We start from the raw sequence: 12,098 nt of genomic DNA, 5'->3' as shown, positions 1-12,098 counted from the left end.
TCCTTTAGAATAACATTCAATGTCCTAAGCTATAGAAAGGACAGAATTATTACTATTCAACATTATTTATTCATTTATCATCTATCAGGCAAGTGTGCAGTAACAAGCATGTACTATATGTAAGGCGCTTCTCTAAATACTCGGCAGGTTGTAAAAATGGGTAAGAAATGGCCCTTGCTATTAAAAATAATCATCTAAAGGGGGAAATCAAATAAATCGTGGCAGAACTAGGATTATATGGCAAAGATTGGCTAGCTGGTCATCCACCTGTTTCCTTTTCATCCTTGATACAGTATTAGATTAAATTTCTCAGCCTCCCATGCAGTTAGCTGTGGTTAAATTACTGAGTTCTAGTCAAAGAATGGTAAGCTGAAATGATATGCACCCATTTCAGGTCTGGCCCATAAAAACTATTTTAAAATCTGAAAAATTCTTTATTGCTCTTTCCTTTTCTTGCAGCTGGATACAGATGAACATAGCAACATCGGAAGCCACATCTTAAAGATGGAAGAGCCACCAGATGGCAGGATCCTGGGTCCCTGAATCACCATTTAGAAGACAGCTGCTCACTAGTCAAGAATACACATCTGGACCTTTCTTGAGTGAGAAGTAAGCTTATATTGGATTTAACCCATTATAGATTTGAGAATTGGTTGTTATGGCAGATTTAGCATTATCTAAACTAATACAGACTAGAATCCAAGTCTCCTGACTCCTACTCAGTTCTCTCCAAACAGCAAATCCACATGATAGTTTTATAATACCCAAATTTTAACCCTAATAAATACATAAATCACATTCTAAGTCATGTAAGAGTATTAATACATGAAGAATCAAAATAAATTGGTATTAAGAAGGGCATCTGCATAGCATGTAGTTCCGTGTGGAACAATGGACAAGGATGACTCTGTTGAACGAACCCAGCATCCAGTTTATAACACAAGGTTAGTGCTTGAGGCTCCGATACGCCATTTGTGGATTCCAAGGTTGAGCAGAGTATTCTGAGGGTTGTAACAGGCAGTTTCCCTTGGCTGATGTGGATGTGGCGTGCTGTAAATCCACATCTCCCAAGGCTCATTGTTTCTACCTCTTTATCTCCCAAGTGAAATTGGAAGTTCAAACAAAATTGCCAAGTACTAGTGATTCCCGTGGTAGGTTACAAACTATTTAGACACATGGCTGACCCTAACAGCCTTCTCAGTGCACATGGTGGACACTGAAAAGGCCATGAAAATGACAGGCTAGAAGCAAAGGTAAACCTAAGAAGCAGACATAATTTTTCTTTAATATATTAAAGATTTCCTTTTAGAAATTCTCTCCACCTTCCTCACACCTACTTTCTGGAACCTCAGTACATGCATTCTCCCAGCTAGGTGCCCAGGGCCCCCAAATTTAGCACTTTTCCCTGGCCCTCCCTTTTTGGATATCACTACCCACTTCACCTTTTATTCACATATTGAAAAAAACCTATCCAAATTGTGAGCTGAAAAAAACTAAGGTGGGCATGGGAGGTGTCTATAGGCTGCAGATCTTACATGGCTTAGAAAGGAACCTAATCTATTACATCTGTCTACAGTTAGCTGGACAACACCTTGGGTTCAGAAGGAGGAGGTGAAATTTAGAGAAATGTCAATGGACAAGGAATAGGAGAGTGCAGAGCTCTAGGTTAACAGTGTCCATGGCCCTGGAGTAGGTTCCAGGGAGAAAGGCTGTGATAGATAGCTTCCTCAGGAGAAAAAACTCTTACAAAAGAGAATTGAGAAAGTGTTAGAGCAAATGTTACCTGTTCTGCTGAACAACAGTCCTGACTTGATGGCATCATTTTCCTGGAAAAACATGCGTAGGCAAAAATAGTCAATGGTATATACCCAAGAGAATTGAACAGATAAAATATACTTTGCACTATGCAAGTTGCAAAACACCAAAGTTCATCTTATGCTGTGATATTCAGCATCAATAGTTAACAATGCTCAACGTAAGTTGTTTGCCTGGCTGAAGAAAGAGTATCCTGTTTTCTTAAAAATATTTTGAGGGGGTGGAAATAGTGGCTCTTGTCATTTTGTCTCATTTTTATAGGATACTTGATTCTGTTTGAGACTAACTTACGAATTTGGGCTTGTTCTGATTTATAAGTGACCTTTGGATGAGTCTGCAGTTGTTCCTGGAATTTATACCACAGGGATTCCCTTTCTGTCCTCCTTAGTTAATTACTCAGCATATCACACATAAATGTGATTGGAAGGCAGACAAACATTTAAATTAATTTCAAAAGGAAGCTTATATTGGAAAATATTTGAACTGCATCCATTTTGTGGGTTTCTTTTGTCTAATACAAGCATTCTTTCATAATTTAGCCTTCCTGATAAATTATTACTCAAAAGCATTTAAGCTTATTGTGCCTTTTTCAGAGTACTGGTGGTAACCCAATCCCCATTCAAATGTTGCCTCTGACTTCAAGGGTTGGTAACCCCACCACACTATGCAATGAGATGCTTCCTGTGAAAGATCACCGCTAAGATCCCAGCTCCTGAAAGGGGAAAATTCCCTGCCTTGCTCACATTTTGGTTTCTAAGTTCTAGTACAGCAATTCCGTTCCTTTCTTTTCATGGAAAATTTCAGAGATAAGAGATGAGGAGAAGCTGCTTCTACAAGCTGCGGATGGTTGTCCCCTTGGTGACCTGAATGACAAATGTGCGTAGCACAGGCAATGGGAAAGTGATCTGCCCGCCAGGATGTCAGCAGATGTCCTCCTGGATGCCTTGTCTGTATTGCATTAAAAACACATGGAAGTTGTTTTCCACGGAGGCCGAGCTCTGCCCCAAACTTGGCACCAGGTCAGTTCCATACTGGATAATTACTGGGGAACTTTTTTCCTTCAATACCAATGTCATTATGCCACTTCCTTGCTCAAAAATATCCTATGGTTTGGTAGAGCTATTGTGTGAATGTTGTGCCCCACAAAATTTGTTAGGTTGAATCCTAACCCCAAGGTGATGGTATTAGGACGTGGGACCTTTAAGAGGTGATTAGGTCTTGAAGAAAGAGCCCTCATTAGTGCCCTTATAAAAGAAGCCTGAGAAAGCTCCTTTGCCCTCTTAGCCGCTGCCGCGGTGACAGCGGCTGACGCCGCTGCCTCAGAACACATTGAGAAGGTACTCGCTACAAACTGGGAAGTGGGCCGTCACCACAACTGAACCATGCTGGCACCCTCATCGTCGTGGACTTCCCAGCCTTCAGAACTGTAAGAAATGAATTTTCGTTGTTTAAAAGCCACCCGTTTTATGGGATTTTGTTATAGCATCTTGAACAGAGTAAGATGGGTAGTCAGAATAATGGTCCCTACAAGATGTCCATGTTCTAATCTCCAGAACCTGTAAATATGTTACCTTACATGGAAAAAGGGCCTTTGTAGATATGAGTAAAGTAAAATATCTTGAGATGGGGAAATTAATGGGAATTATCCAGGTGGACCCAATGTAATCATGAGTACTTAAAAGCAGAGAATCTTTTCCACCTGTGATGAGGGGGTGACTAAATTGAAAGAGAAGAGAGAGAGAATGTGATAACAGAAGGTCAGAGAGATGGGATGGAGGAAGGAGAGATTTGAAGCATGAGAGGGACTCTTACTGCTTGACTCACAGTCCTCCAAACCTATCCTATTATTACCCACAACTTTTCTCTCACTGATCCTTCTCTGCTTCTCCCATCTGAATCTTAGCACTCTATGGCCTGCATCCCATTCTGGAACAAAGCCAGTTCCAACCCATAGTGTTTCTTCTACTATTGCACTCCTGCACCACTTACTGCTTTACTGCACTGTGCGCCAAGCACAGAGATCCTCAAACTTTGATACGAGGACTTCTTGACATTCTTAAGAATTCCAAAAATCTTTTGTTTATATGAATTATATCTATATTTACTGTATTAGGAGTTAAAACAAAGAAATTTTTCAAATAATTATTTATTACTTTAATTTTAAATAACAGTGATAACCTCCTTTCATGCTAACATAAAAAACATGTTTTAGTAAAGATAGCTGTATTTTCCAGAACGAGAAAATTTAGTGAGTGTGGCACTGTCTCATAGTTTTGCAAATATCTTTGATGTCTGGCTTAATAGAAGACAGCTGGATTCTCTGTCTGCTTTCCATCTACTGCTATATAGTTTTGGTTAAAGTATTTGAAGGAAAAAATCTGGCCTCAAATGGATTACAGTCATGAAAGAAAAATTATTTCAAAAGCATCTCAAGGTGATTCTAGGTATTCTTCTTTGATATTACACCAAAACTCAATAAGTGGTAGTTTCTTAAAGGTTAATTGTAATGCAGAATCTGAAAATATAACAATGAGTCAGTTACTACTCTGTTACATTAAAATCGATATTTGATTTCCCTTACACTTTGAATGGAATTTTTCCCCATGCATGATTTTGCAGCATACATGATTGATCATTTGGAAATTACTGTTTTATTGAGTTATGCAAATCTTACAAGTGTTGATGCAATTTTATTATGCAATATCAAAAAATTACATTTGTTAAAATCACCACCAATCTTACCAGAAAAGTATGTATCAAGAAGCTGTCAAGTTCATAGAATACAAAATTTTAAAAGTTTTAATTATGAAAGCTTGAATTTTATTACTGTCAACAAATATTGTCAGTTATTTTCCTTGATGTAACAGGCTTACTTCATTCATTTTTTTTTAAATGCTGCCAAATATCTAAGTCTGAAAACCCAAACAGATTTGGTTTGTCAGTCTTTGTTTCATGAAAAAAGTGGTAAGTTCTGCTTACAGCTGAAACTGTGATGAGGGAAGGCATTGACATCCAGTATCTTCGCCCTCAGACTTCTAGCAGGACACAGACTTTTCTACCAGTGAGCATTAAAGGTCCAAAGGATCTGTCCAAGTCCCTTCAATTTGAGCAATTGAATCCACAGGCCTGTGCCAGCCCCAAAAGGAGTGGGTGATTTATCCATAGAGACCCGACTTGGTGCAACCAGATAACATGGAGACAAAGCTGAAGGAGAAATCATGCTGGCTTTCCAATTTTATTTTCTACAGTCTCTCCTAAGTGGCAGAGATTAGGAGGTACTGAAGAGCATAGAAGGAAGGGAAAGCTTTCCTATGAGCCAGATGGCTAAAAGTGAGATGAGATGGGCCTTAAGAGCAAAGGAAAATGCGTCTGAAAAGGAGTTCTGTAGAACAAACTTAACTGAAGCTATGGACTTTCTAACTCCATTTTCCATCTCTTCCCATTGTGTTCTTTAAGATTACCTGACCCCGACCAGACATATGTAATCACTAAAGAAGAATCAACATGAAACACAGACTGGGGTGGGGAGGTTGGGGGGTGGGGGTGGGAAGTAGGGAAGACAAACCAAAGGAAGATAGTGAATTAACCAAAGAAAAAGATAGATAATTCAAATGATTATAATTCCAAAGAAAATTAAAACTTAACAAGTCTCAAATAGAGATAATAAGAGATTATAAAGTGATGAAGGATGATAAACAAATTAACAGAACAAGTTAGAAGAGAGAAGAAAATATTACATAGAGGAAAATCATAATGAAACAGTAAAAATAGGATAAGTAGAATTTAAAATTGACGCTTGGAATATAAAACAACCTGTAGAGTATACAGAGAAAATGAAAAAAAGATCTGTAACTTACATAGAAGACAGTACATATGTAAAATATGCAGAACACCCATGTTCCTAAAGAACACACACAAAATCAACAAAAAGATTCAGAAAGCTACAAGAAGATAGGAAAAAAAATCATGCCCAGTGCCAAGAACAGTTAATACCAAAGATTGCTGTCACACATCCTGATAAGGTTACTGAACTTTAAGGATAAAGAAATAATAAAGGCATCCAAGCAGGAAAGAAATTTAATATTAAAGGGGGAAATTGTTTTCCTCAAACTTGTGCACAGCAACTCTTGATACCAGAAAGTAATGGAATAGTCTCAACAAAATCTAAGGAAAGTATGAACTTTATGCTCAGATAAGTTGCTTTTCAAATATAAAAGCAACAGGCATTTTTAGTCATGCAAAAACCCACAGACTACAGCACCCATAATTTGTTGACTGAGAAAAAGAAAAAACTTCTTGAAAATGAAACCAGGCCAACTAAGACATGAACCAAAATTTAAAACTTAGGAATAAAGAAATTGTGGTTTAAAAAACCAACTTTGGTACGTAGTAAACAGATTTAAATTTAGAATTAAGACTAAACATTGTGAAAATATGGTTACAGAAAAATATAACTGTTATACAGCTTTAAATTGTAAAAATAATGTAACTGACAAATCAGAAACTAGAGAAGAGGTATGTTGGAATAAATTGAATTGTGCTTATTTTATCATCTCTCAGGGCAAGGATTTAATAGATGAAATTTCGTATATTTCCTTCACAGAAGGACAGTGCATCAGATTGCTTTCTGTGAACACCATCAACAAATCTATTGATAGAAAAACCAGTCACCACATTTCCAAAGGTAAGAACAAAAGAGAAATCTTGACGAATAGAAGCATAGCTGGGCTTCATCACAGAAGGACCCATTTAGAGACAAATCTATGGGTAATAGGATTTTAATGTTTTCTTCATCTAAGAAAGGATATGTGTAGGTTAAGAAAATGTTCATCTTCTCCTTGTGATTACTGGGTTATGCAAGAGCTGTCAGCAAAATACTTGAAAATATTTTCTTCCTGATTTTGTTTATGGTTTTACAAAAACTAGCCATATTGACTAGGCTAACTTTACCATCGGTGGTCATTTTTTCCTATTTAGCAGTGTTATAATTGGATATATGAGAATGATTCATATGACCACACTTATATGACAGCAAAAGCAGAAAAATAGTACATGAATACATGTGGTATAACTTGGCTAGGGAAATGTATAAATATAAAGTTACCATGGGAGATGAAATTTCCAGTGAGTAAACAATTCTGCATAACACATACAAGGCTGAGAGTGCCATACCCCGCCATCTAGATAACTCAGAGGAAGCACAAATAGGAGGTGGACTTGTGTGCTTGGTTAGACTTTATTTCAGAAACGTAACAGAGCTGAAAGAACATGGGCACTGGTGTCCAACAAACCAGATTCTAACATCTGTCACTGTCTCTTTTTTATTGAGTATCTTTGAGCTACCTAGGCACTTAAAATCTAAAGCAATTGTATTCTCATTTACAAAAGAAAAACAGTAACAACATCTCCTACCCTAGGGTCACTGTGAAAAGTGGTGAAACAGTATATGTGGTGAATCTAGTAGTGTATATAGTAAGATAGGTTCTCAGTAAATGGCAGCTGGCTGTGGCCAACTTAAAAAAAAAAAAAAGCAACATGAAATGCTTACATCTAGAAAGCAGTTCTTGAAATGTTTTTAACTAGTTTGGAGAAGACAGTCATTTGCCCTTCATTTCGTATTGCAGTAACTGTCAACCAGACAGGAGTCTTGAATTCTAACCTTAGATCCTCCATTAATGTCCTGTGTGGACTCAGACAGACCATTTTTCTTCCTGCAGTCTTTGTTTCTTTGGCTGCGTGATAAGTAGAACTACCTGCTGATACGTTGTTAGAGCTGAAAGAAATACTGAAGGTATGAGAACTCTGAAAAACACGGTGTTCTACACCAAAGTGAGGAGACAGCTAGTGATGTCAACAATTACGCTTTAATTTCAACACTTTTGCTTCATTTCATCTTCTTTCTTGTTAGCTAAGGAACTAAGAAACTGTGTTCTTGGAGGTGAGTATTTTCATGTCTCTGTGCCCTGCTAGGAATCTGTCTGAATGGAATATCCTTGCCGCTGATTGCACAGAAGTCCCTATTTATCCTTCAAGGCTCAGCTTAAATGTCACTGCTCTTTGAAGTCTTCCTTAGCTGTCCCCTTGTCTGTGTTCTCAAAGGATACTGTCTCTCTTACAGCTCTTATTACATTGGCTGGTGGTTATTTCTTTATAGCTCTGTCCCTCCCACCATCCTATAGCCACTAGAACACGAGCTCCTTGTAGTGGAGGCATTGCCTATCACCATCATCTAGCAGAGTGGGTGGCTTGGAGGAGGAGCACAGTAAATATTTCAGGGGAGAGTTACTATCTAATAAGTGTCAGGCATGTACCAAATCCTTCGCATACATGATCTCATTTAATTATTACATCACTGACCTCTTTCCATGTATTTATTCATGTAACAAGTATTTATTGAGCTTTATGCTGGATACCAGGTGCTGTTCTAGATGCTGGGAATATAGCTACACTTGGATGCTTAATTCCAAGGGACAGGAGACAGACAACAAACAAATTAGCAAAAAATATTTATAAATAGGTCAGGTAGCGATATATTCTATGAAGAAAAATAAAACTGGTAAGAAAATAAAGAGTTGGAGTTAGGATAATGTTCTGTTTTTAGATTAAGACCCAAGGGAAGCACTTTGTGATGAGGTGTCCTTTGAACAAAGAACTGAATGAGGTAAGCTGATGGGCTATGAAAACAGAATGTTCCCCAAAGAGAGCTAGCAGTGCAAAGACTGTGGGCAGGCGCACATGTCATGTGTCGGAGGTCAACATGGAGGCTGGCGTGTCTGGAGAGGAGTGGTCAAGGAGCTGGATGATCTATGAGGTCAGAGGGAGAATAGAAGAGAAGCATGACATGCAGACTCTCATGTAGAATAAACTCAGTGAGGGGGGAAGGCATGGGAAGATTTTGACCCTCAGAGAAGTGATTTCTTTGGATGCTGTGGGAAACATAGACTTTGGTGGAGCAAGATGAATGGAAGGAGCCACTTTATTGCAATAGCTGAGGAGAGAGATGATGGAAGACGAGACTAGGATAACAGCAGTGGAGACCAGGTACTAAATATAGAGCCAGTAGGTCTGCTGAAGAATTGGCAGTGTGCAGTGACATAAAGAGGCTTTAGGTCTGAGAAGTTGGGCAAGTGAAAAGGCTACATACTGAGGTTGGGAAGGCTGTGGAAAGATCAGTTTGGGGAACAAAATGAGGAGTTTGTGTGCACATATTAAGTTTGGGATGCCTATTATATATCCAAGTGGGTTGTTGAGTAGGCAGTTTGATTTCAGAGTTATAATTAACAGGAAAAGTTGCGACTGAAGTTCAGTAGCATAAAAATGATACTTAAAGTCAAAGAAGTAGATGAGATTACCTAGGAAAACAGAGTAACCAGGTGAGAAAAGAGGTCTGAGGACTGAGTCCTAGGTACTCCAGTGTTTAAAAGTCGGGAAGGTAAAAAGGATTCGGTAAAATAGGCTGGAAGAATGGTCACAGAGGCAAGAAAGGAATGAAGAGGGAGTGGTATCCCAGAAGATAAGCAGAGGAAGTGGTTCAAGAAGATAGAAATGACCAAAGGGGTCAAATGCTGCTCATAGGTTAAATTCTGAGGCTTCAGAATTGATTTGGTAGATTTATCATTGCCATTAGATCTGGTCATTTTGGTAGGCATCTTTATCCCTTTTTGACATAAACTCAAATTGAAGTTCAAAGAGATTAAGCGACTTGCCCAAGTTCAGACAGCTTGAAAGTGGGGGTTGTGACTGAAACAAATCTGCCATCTCCAAGGCCAATACTCTTTTTCCTCCTTTGGTCACAGTCATGCAAGTTGTTCTATATACAAGGCAGCTTGTCAAGGGAGAAGGTAGGGGCTGAAATCTAGCTTGTGCTCTGCTTGCCAAACCAAGTGTCCTGGAGCAGAGAAGGTCTGACTGAAGGAAGGAGTATCTCTTCCCACAAAGGCAGGAGAGACTTGAGTGGTGGGAGGGAGAGTGATAAGAAATTGGACAAGTCAAAAGAAAAGATAAAAATTTTAAAGTAAATGTGAGCATTGGCTGTGTATCAGGGTCACCTCTGGGTATTTAAAAATGTATGGATGGCTAGGCACCACTCCTGACCTATTAAATCTGAATCTCCAAGAATGATCACATATGTACTCTGACACCTTTAGGAGGATTGTATATTCCAACATCAAAAGACCTTAAAGATCTCAGGTCTTACCACACCTACATGGTATCCAGGAGACTGTGGCTCTTTGAATTTGAGTAGGACATTTCAACACATGCAATAGCACAGTGCAATGGACAGTCTGGATTGGATTTTCTCACCCTGTTCCAGATATCCCTACTCCTGTCCCCTCCAATATATTGGGAGTCTTAACACTGGTAGTAGTCCCCATATGCCACCCTCCTTGTGTTCAGCAAAGAAACCCTATTCCTTCAGGCCACCTTTTTCCTTTCCCCACTCCCAAGGCCCTTCAGAGTGTATACTTTGCTAGCCTTCCCTTCACTTCCCATTAAAATTCAATCACTCATCTCTGGTTGAGCTGGGAGGGCTCTGGATTCTGTGAGAGGAGGGAGGGCAGAGAGAGAACAAGCTCTGAAGAAGCATTCATTATCTAGTCTAACTTCAGGGCGATTAGTTAAAAGGCTATAAGACCTTTCACATTGTCAAGATTAACCTCCTACAAGAATGGCTCCCGTATATTATTCAGCTGATAGAATGTATCCTGGCTTCAGAATGTGCCAAGCCTCAGAGGGTGTATGATGGAGGGTGCTGGAGGAGGATGCAAAGAGAAACAAGCTTGAACCATCACATCTAAAATTTTCAAAGGCTCCAAAAGTGGACATGTTGAGGAATTAGATTTGATAATCACTGATAAGCTCTAGCCCCCAACACCACCCCTCAGCTTCCTTCCAAGGTAAAGAACTTGAAGTCCATGAGAAATATGTGACTTAGGCAAGGAAGTATGGTGGCAAATAAAGGGTTAAAAGTTAGGAGACCCAATTCTCAGTCTGGAACAAGAGAAGGATGAATGGTCTAGTGAGAGTCTAGTCTAGTGGAAGTGTAGTACCACAGGTACCATGGTATTATCTAGGACACTGAAAATGACCCTGATACCTGACCCCATCATAGAGATTCTGACATAGTAGCAAGGGATTGGGCCTAGACATCCCAAAACATTTCTGATATTCAGCCAGGTTCAGGGAACTAAGACATGAAGGGATCAGCCACAGTCAGTCTCAGGAACATAGAAGCCTCCAGTTGACTCTTTCTGGAAAAAAATCACCATAGGCTGAAAGTAAAATAAATGCAAATAGAGATTGATAGGTATGAAGGGACTATGAGCAGAGTATAAATGAGGGAAGAGAATACTAGATTGACCCAACATTTTTCAGCTCAGTCTTACCTTGAGGCTTGGCTGAGACTTTTGGATCCTATGGGCTATGTCTGTTTGGGAAACATCAAGTGAAACTGCAAGGCCAAAAGGATGGTGGAAGGACATGGGCCCTTTGGCTTCTTGAGTCTCTGGCTTGTGTCTAGCTCAGATCATTAGCATGAGCTGAATTTCCTATAGTCATGGTGAGCTGAGCCCTGGACTCTCTCTAGTTCTTGGGAGACCAGCATCTCAAATAGCATAAAGGGCCTTGGAAGGTTAGCTGAAATGGCACATAAGAGGCAGCAGTATTGGACTTCCTGCTCCTGATTTGGGAGGATTCTCCCTGGAGGCAATGAAGATTGAAGACCCCTCAACACAGGGTCTCTGCTTTGCCTGTCACTTTCCATAGTTCATGCAGCTGCTTTTTCAGTTAAGTTCCAAAAGACAAGAGGGGATTTAATGTGGCCAGTAATATAAATACACTTTGTTCTCAGGATCCCAAGGAACACTCCATTTTCTTTTCATTTAAATGAATTACTGGGTCCCTCAGCCTTTTACATAGTAGCCAAATAAAGGATTTTGCATAGCCTTTTTCTGTGGGGATAACTGAGGCCTGAAACATGCACAAACCAGTGGGACCCCTAGCCATGGTTTTGAAGTGCAGTCAGGGGCAGCTAGCAAACAAAGCAAGAAAGATAGGGCTGTTCTTTATGATGCCACCCCTGCAATGGCACCGTCCCAGCTGAATATGCAACAGCCACTGGCCAAAGCACCACTAGGCAGCCTTAGCAGGTGGAATTCTCTCCCAGGCTGTCGGGAGCTAATTAGGAGCAAGAGCAAAGCTGTCCATGTGTTTTCCATGTTGCTATAGTGAGCCAGTTTTGATTTTTCTGAATATGAATGATTGAGGCCCACCTTGTCCCTTTG

This window comes from Camelus ferus, chromosome 6, assembly GCF_009834535.1.
Source record: "Camelus ferus isolate YT-003-E chromosome 6, BCGSAC_Cfer_1.0, whole genome shotgun sequence".
Lineage (NCBI taxonomy): Eukaryota > Metazoa > Chordata > Mammalia > Artiodactyla > Camelidae > Camelus > Camelus ferus.
This window is presented reverse-complemented; position numbering follows the sequence as displayed.